The sequence below is a fragment of the Vitis riparia genome, chromosome 7, assembly GCF_004353265.1.
Source record: "Vitis riparia cultivar Riparia Gloire de Montpellier isolate 1030 chromosome 7, EGFV_Vit.rip_1.0, whole genome shotgun sequence".
In the NCBI taxonomy this organism is placed as follows: domain Eukaryota; kingdom Viridiplantae; phylum Streptophyta; class Magnoliopsida; order Vitales; family Vitaceae; genus Vitis; species Vitis riparia.
In genome coordinates, this window is record NC_048437.1 from 15,672,679 (window position 1) to 15,680,119 (window position 7,441).

Sequence of the window (7,441 nt, forward strand, 5' to 3'; positions counted from 1 at the left end):
GCATAGGACCAATTAAACTAATAAACTAGAATTCTAAAACCACTTAAACTAGATAACATGAATCAAAACAAGGACAAACAATTTTAAAAGACATGCGATTAATTACATGGATCAACCAAATTGATAACTAAAATCCTAAAAAAAACCTAAACTAAATAGATAAATTAAAACAAAACTAAAACAAGGTTAAAAACATGAATTTTATCAATAGAATTGATTAAATTAATGAACTAAGATTATATTAAAAAAAAAATACAAACCAAACAAATAAATTGCAATTAAACTAAAACAAGATCAAAGGCATAAATTTTATCAATACAATTAATTAATCTAATAAACTAAACTAAGATTATAAAAATGCATCAAATAAAAAGATAGGACAAAACAAAATCAAAACTCGTTTAAAAACATAAACTTTATCTAATAAAATTATTTAACTAATGAATTAAAATTACTAATATATTCAAACTAAAACATAAACTAAAACTAAACTAATGCGGAATTAAAAAAAATAAACTTTACTTCACAAATTACTTAAACTAAGGAATTAAAGTCACTAACACATTCAAATTAAATCATAAACTAAAATTAAGTTAATTCGGAATTTTAAAAAAATAAACTTTACTTCAAAAATTACTTAAACTAAGGAATTAAAGTCACTAACACATTTGAATTAAATCATAAACTAAAATTAAGAGGTGGATTAGACCTAAACTAATTGAGAATTTAAAAAAGAAAATAAACTTTAACACAAAGAATTAATCAAAAACTGAAATTTGTTTAAAAGAAATCTAGACTAAATAAGAATATTATATGGAAAACTAACCTGTGAAGTGAAAGAGAAAATCCCCTCTTGGTGACTAAGGTGATAGCTCGATTTCTGCTTGAAGTCCCTTGCTCTCCTCCAAAGTTCTGCGTGAAAATTCTTTCCACCTATTCCCCTCCGAAAAAAAGATTCACTTATGCTTGGATTCTTTCCTTTATCTATAAGGCAGCCCAATCCTTATGGAATATCTTATTTCCATTTTTTCCTACGTGCACGTGGATATGGGAAGTCCATTATGTGTGGCTCACTTGGAGATTTCCCCAAGGATGCAACCGTATCTTATTTGGTAAGTGATCAGATCCCCTTTAATCTTCTTTCCATATGCTCTCGGATGTGCCTCAGCCGTGATCTGCCCACTTTCTATATGTAGCCCGGATTTCTTCCAAGTTTCCCTATTTGGCCGTGATCTCCTCTCCTTGATGGCTCCAAGTCTCATGCAAAATTAAAAATAAAGTTGAAATAAGAAATCATGTAATTGGAAATAGAGTAAAATAAAATAGAAAATCAAGTCACATAGCCACAAAAATCCAAAATGGCAATTCATGGAATTAAAGAATAAATGAATAAGTGAGTAAATAAACAAATAAATTGATAAGGGTATAAAAATAAATATCAGACGTATGCAGTTAGAAAAAAATCAAGAAATTGAAGTAATGCAACTGATTATAATAATTTAAATGTCAAACTCAAACCCTAAAAAATAAAAAATAAAAATTCATTTCATGTAATAAATAGTCAAGCCAATACTCATCCTATCTCGGAAAAGGAAGTAATCAAAATCAAGAACACGCCTAAGTGGGCTATGCCAAAAGAAGTATCCAAGTGACCTATTTTGAAAGATTGTCTAAGTAACCTAGGGTGAATGTGTGCAAACTAGAAGGTGCCAAGTACATCTAAATGGGTCTAAGGTGATGCCTAATGGGCCAAGTGTATCTAAATGGGTTTAGGGTGCCTAAGTGGGCCTAAGTCTAAATTAGGGCTGCCAAGAGTCACAATAAGGTTAGATAAATCCCTCAACCAAAGTCTTCGAGGTGGCTCAAAAAAGGTAAGTAGTATGAGTAGTTATGGGCCATCAAGGAACTACTGTAAAGTATCAAACGAGTATCTAATAGGACATGTGATAGGAGGACAAAATTGAGGGTCTATAATCATATCCCATGTTTGGTTGTTAATGAGATAAGATAAGTTATTTTATCATTTATCCTATCATAAGTTCAACCAAACATGAGATGTGATAAATAATGGGATATATTATCCATCTTTTTTATTTTATTTTATTTTATTTTATTTTATTTATTTCATGCTAAGATATGGGATATACATATCTCATATATCATAATTTTTTTTATCAATTTATTTATTTTATTTTTTATATACTTATTTTGTAAAATAATTTTTTTAAATTATAAATTAGATTTATTATTAAAAAAGAAAAACTAAAAAATATTTATAAAATAAAATAATATTAATATTTGATATATAAATTATTTTTATATATTGAATAGTATAATATAAAAACAATTTATTTATAAAGTTTAAATATTTTAATAGAATATTGTTAAATATAAGAGAAATTTCATTTTTTTTAAATAAAAAAATATTGGAATGTGATATAATTTTTATTTTAAACATTGAAAATATTATATATTTCATACTTTTTTTTTCATAAATTAAATATAAACATAATATAACATAGCATTGGATATGCAATCTTGGAATATCATGTCCATAGGATATGTATATCAAGGATATCATATTCCATTGAAAATTATATCCTAAGATATGTATTTCCTATCAAATAGGATATGATATCCTACGATATACATATCCTATCCTATTCTATCCCGCTAACCAAACGCAGCCTAAGTGTTTTACAAGAAAATCCAATTTACAAGTTTGAGGTTTTAGGTTCAATGTAATTGTGTTTTTATTGAAAATATTTTAGTTAAGAGACCCATATGTATTCTTGGTTGAGTTACTTTATCTGAGGATCATTTCATGGTAAGAAAGGAACCCAAAGGATCCTTTTCTCCTCAACATTTTGTTAAATTTTGTAAAAACGAGTTTTAGTTTAAGTTTTACTTATTTTATTTTCCTTTGTTTTCACAAAAATTTATGACCCTTGTCTCAATCAACTAAAAGAAAAAATGTTTCCTAAACAATCTATCATCTATTTTTCAAACCTCTGCATTTCACTTGTATTCCAAGATCACTTTCTTAATGTTAGACACCACAACAACAAATGTGAGATTTGCTGACAATTTTTTTTTTTGGGGTCTATAACTAAAATTTCATTACTAATTATAAATCTTACTTTACAAAAGAAAGATTTTGTCAGAAAATATTTTACTATTAAGTTTTCTTTACAAAACTATTTTTTGTCAATAAAACTTACTACTAGAGAATTGGCGGAAAAAAATTGATACTCCCACCGTATGGTACTAGAATTATTTATTTATTCATTTTTTATGATGAAATATATATATTTAATGAAATTATTTATCACTAATTTTTAATTTTCAATAATGAATATTTTTCGTCATCAATGATGAAATACACATAATTGTGATGAAATTATTTGTAATTAGTTTTCAATTTCTAGTGATGAATATTTTTCATTACCAAATCATCAACCTGGGAAAATATATTTGTTGTTTATAATTATTATTTTGTGATAATACTATTACATTGCAAAAAAAATAATAATAATAAAACTTTAACCACTTACTCTTTGTGACAAATTACTTTGTTATCAAAGTATTTATTTTTTTTATGGCCATAGTTATTAGTAACAAACAAATAGTAATACTTTTATATTTTTATTGACATATTTTAATATTATGTGAGTGCATATATACATATATATTATAAAAAATATGTATTTCGTATTATATCATATAATGTTTAATCATATATAAAAAAAAAAAAGATAAAAAGTAATTTCAAAATCTACGAAAAATATGTTGGATTTGAGTCATCTTGACAAACTATATCAACCTTTGTCACCCTTAAAATAGAGTCAATTCGTATTGTTTATAGGTTTTATGCTATCATTTTCTAAATTTAAAATTTTAAATGGATTGAACTAAAAAATTCAATTGAGTTTAATTACAAACCAAGGACATTGGTTTGGTTTGGGTCCAAGCAATCCACATAGACCACATCAAAACTAGGGGTACAATTGGGAAGGGTTAACATAACCCAACCTGAAGCCACATCAAAGCAAGCTCTTTTAAAAACTTTAACCTAAGGGTAAACAATAGATGTCTTTTGGGTTTTACAACTTAAGAGCATAACCAACCCACTGTATTTTGAGACTTAGAACTTATTCTATATACTCATATCAAAATCTCACTCATGACACGTCATCTTGAATTGTGGGCCTCTTGCAGCCGTCCCCTATAGTCTTTTGGATCATGATTTGATGACATAAGGTCGAGTGGCTTGTCCATCTAGCCCAAGGGTAGTATACAGACATCCAATCGATTGGGCAGTGAATATGACGCTTGATATGCCTGAAAGCATTAACTGTGACAGGCATTAGGTGCCTTGATTTAAGTAGTCGTTACGAGGTTAAAACACCAAGCTTTAAGGCTCATCAAGGCATGACAGCTGCTATGAGCCGACAATCATTGACATTAGAGGTAGTGATGCACAATCAAGCGTAATGAAAGCTCCATTAAGGCACATGAGGAGACGTTACATTTGAGCAAGGATAAGGAGCCACCCATGACCACAAGAAAGGAATGTCGTTTCTTTTCTAAGAATATTTTCTTGCTTAAGTTTTCTCTATCTGACTTAGGCTTCAAATGGATGTGCTTAGATAACCCGTATGGACATTCCTTTATGTAGGTCAAACCTTCGTCTACATATCAGAAGCTAGATAGATTACACTCTTGTTGGTCATGCACCAACATTGGCGCCATATGTGGGAAACGAACACAAAAGTCCACAAAGCATGATGACTAATACTTATCCTGCAACTAAGTTAGCTAATGCCGATGAACAATTTCAAGCTTGGTAGGAAAAGATGGAAAGAAAGCAAGAAGAGATTAAGTGATGAATGCAATCCCTACTTTGGTAGACAAAACAATTGAAGCAAGAAAACCAAGAGCTACGAGCTCAAATGGCTTTGGGACGCCGCTCAAAAAGTAGTTGTACCCCCAATCAATGGCAGCTTTGACACGGAATCGAAGCCAAATGGAGAAAGCATTTCAGCAATATGCTAAGCCATCCCTATAAGTAGATGAGGAATTGTTGGCCAATAGTTCCCTAACGTTGCCTGAGCCAGCATATTCATCAACCGACCTAACTCAACTAGATAAAATCGCAATCTTCGTGAGAGATAAGTAGAAGAGGGGACTAGAATGGGGTTTGCGTCTGTCCAACATTCTAAAAGCCCATTTAGGGCCTCAAGACTGAAGAGCAAGCATCGACGCGCATGTCAAAGGCCTTGAATGCACCATTGGCTTAATCGAATGATGAGACATCTCCAAGTCGTCTACCTCAACATTCAATACCAAGATTGCCACCAGCAACTAACTTGGCGATGAAGGCCCCCATCTGCTCTATTAGTTGACGACTGGATGACATGCTCTCCACGCCGTTTGGCCCCCATAACATCAACTACAAGCCACTGAAGGGGTTCCTGGTGCCTAAGTTTACCATGTATGATGGGACAAGTAATCCATTCGACCATCAGATGCATTTATGACAATTGATGACGTTGGATATTGGCAACAACATGCTATTTTGCAAGGTCTTTATGACTAGCCTCCATGGTTCGATCCTCTCTTGGTTCCACCGACTCCTGCTTTTATCAACTCTTTTCAGGATGTCTCAAAGACTTTTGTAGGCCATTACCTATGTTTTGCTCGACAAAAGTAGAACATAAGCACCATGTAGAACATCAAGATGCAGGAAAACGAATCGCTGAGGGACTTTATGAAGCGATTCGGACAAGCGGTGCTCCAAATGGAGTCCTACAGTATGGACGCTATCTTACAAATTTTCAAACGAAGCATCAACCCGAGTACTCTTTTTTTGAGTCCCTCGTTAAAAAGTTGTCTGCCTTAATGGATGACTTATTCACGCTCGAAGATGACGTTCAAGCAACTTCCTAACAGATTTTGGTCACAAACCAAGTTGCCAAGAATAACAAAGTTTGGAGTTCAAAGCCCTCAAACGGCTAATCCAAATGAGGTGGCTAGACATAAAATGAACAGTAGCAACAAGCCACTTAGGCTCACTCCATTGACCCATTTCTTATGAAAGGTTCTTCCCACTAATTCGGCAATTGCCAAAGTTCAAGTGGCTAGAGCCAATCAAAACCTATCTATCTCAGTACAACAGGAAACGATGATGTTCCTATCATAAAGAGCACAAGCTTACCACAAAACAATGCAAGAACTTGCATTACTTAGTGGAAAAACTCATCAAGTCCAGACATCTTAAACAATATGTCTGGGCTTATAACGGGCAAGATGAAATGACATAAGAAGAATCGAAGCGAGCTCCTACTTCCCCTACAGTACCTAAGGCAGTGATTAATTATATTCACGGAGGACCAGTGAATGAAAAGTATCATTTTATAAGGTAGAGAAAGAGAATGTTATGAGCAACCTCAGTATGGAAAAAGTGAGCACAGTTCAATGTACGTTCACTGATGAAAATGCCCGACCAAGTGATGAACCAATTACTTTCTCTCTAGTTGACTCGAACTAAGTGATTATGCCGCACAAGGATGCCTTAGTGTTGACATTGGGAATCAACAAATTCAACTTGCAAAGAATTCTAGTTGACCTAGGTAGTTTTGTCGACCTATTGTAGATGTCAACTTATAGGCAAATGGGATATTCTTCATCCGCCTTAGAAATCTAGTCATGTCTTGTTCGAATTTAATGGAGACACCACAATTTTCTTGGGTGATGTTGTACTTCTCGTCCAAGCCAGCCCAACCATTCTTAATGTATGGTTCTCTATTGTGGAGAATCTCTCGTCATACAACACCATTATGGGACAAGCATGACTACACAAGATGAAGTTTATTCCATCTACTTACCATCAAATGGTGAGCTACTTGATAGAAGCCAAATAGGTGGATCTGCATGGGAGCTAGTTGGCTACCCGATAATGTTATCAAGTGGCAGTAGAGTCTGGGCATGATAGCCTAGCGAAGAACGAGCCTGAATCTTCTAGTGGAATGGAGCAATAACAATTAAGAACCGGTTCGAGGAGAGGAACTCGTTGATAATTTACCCTTTGCAATAGCTACATCTATCATAAAATAAGGAACAAGCGACTAATGCTAGTTCTCTTCTAATTGACGACGAGCGTGACCATCTTGGAGATATGCTCCAAAAAAATAAGGATATCTTCGCATGGAGTCACTCAGACATGCTTGGAATAGATCTGTCAATGGCTTCCCATAGATTGAATATCCTCCCTACCGCATGACCTATATGGAAAAAAATCCATTGTTTCTATTCGGATCGTTGAAAAATCATACAAATGGAAATTGAAAAACTACTAGAGGTGGGATTCATCAGGAAGGTCACCTACCCAAACTAGTTAGCCAATGTTGTGGTGGTCCCAAATAAATGAGGTAAATGGAGA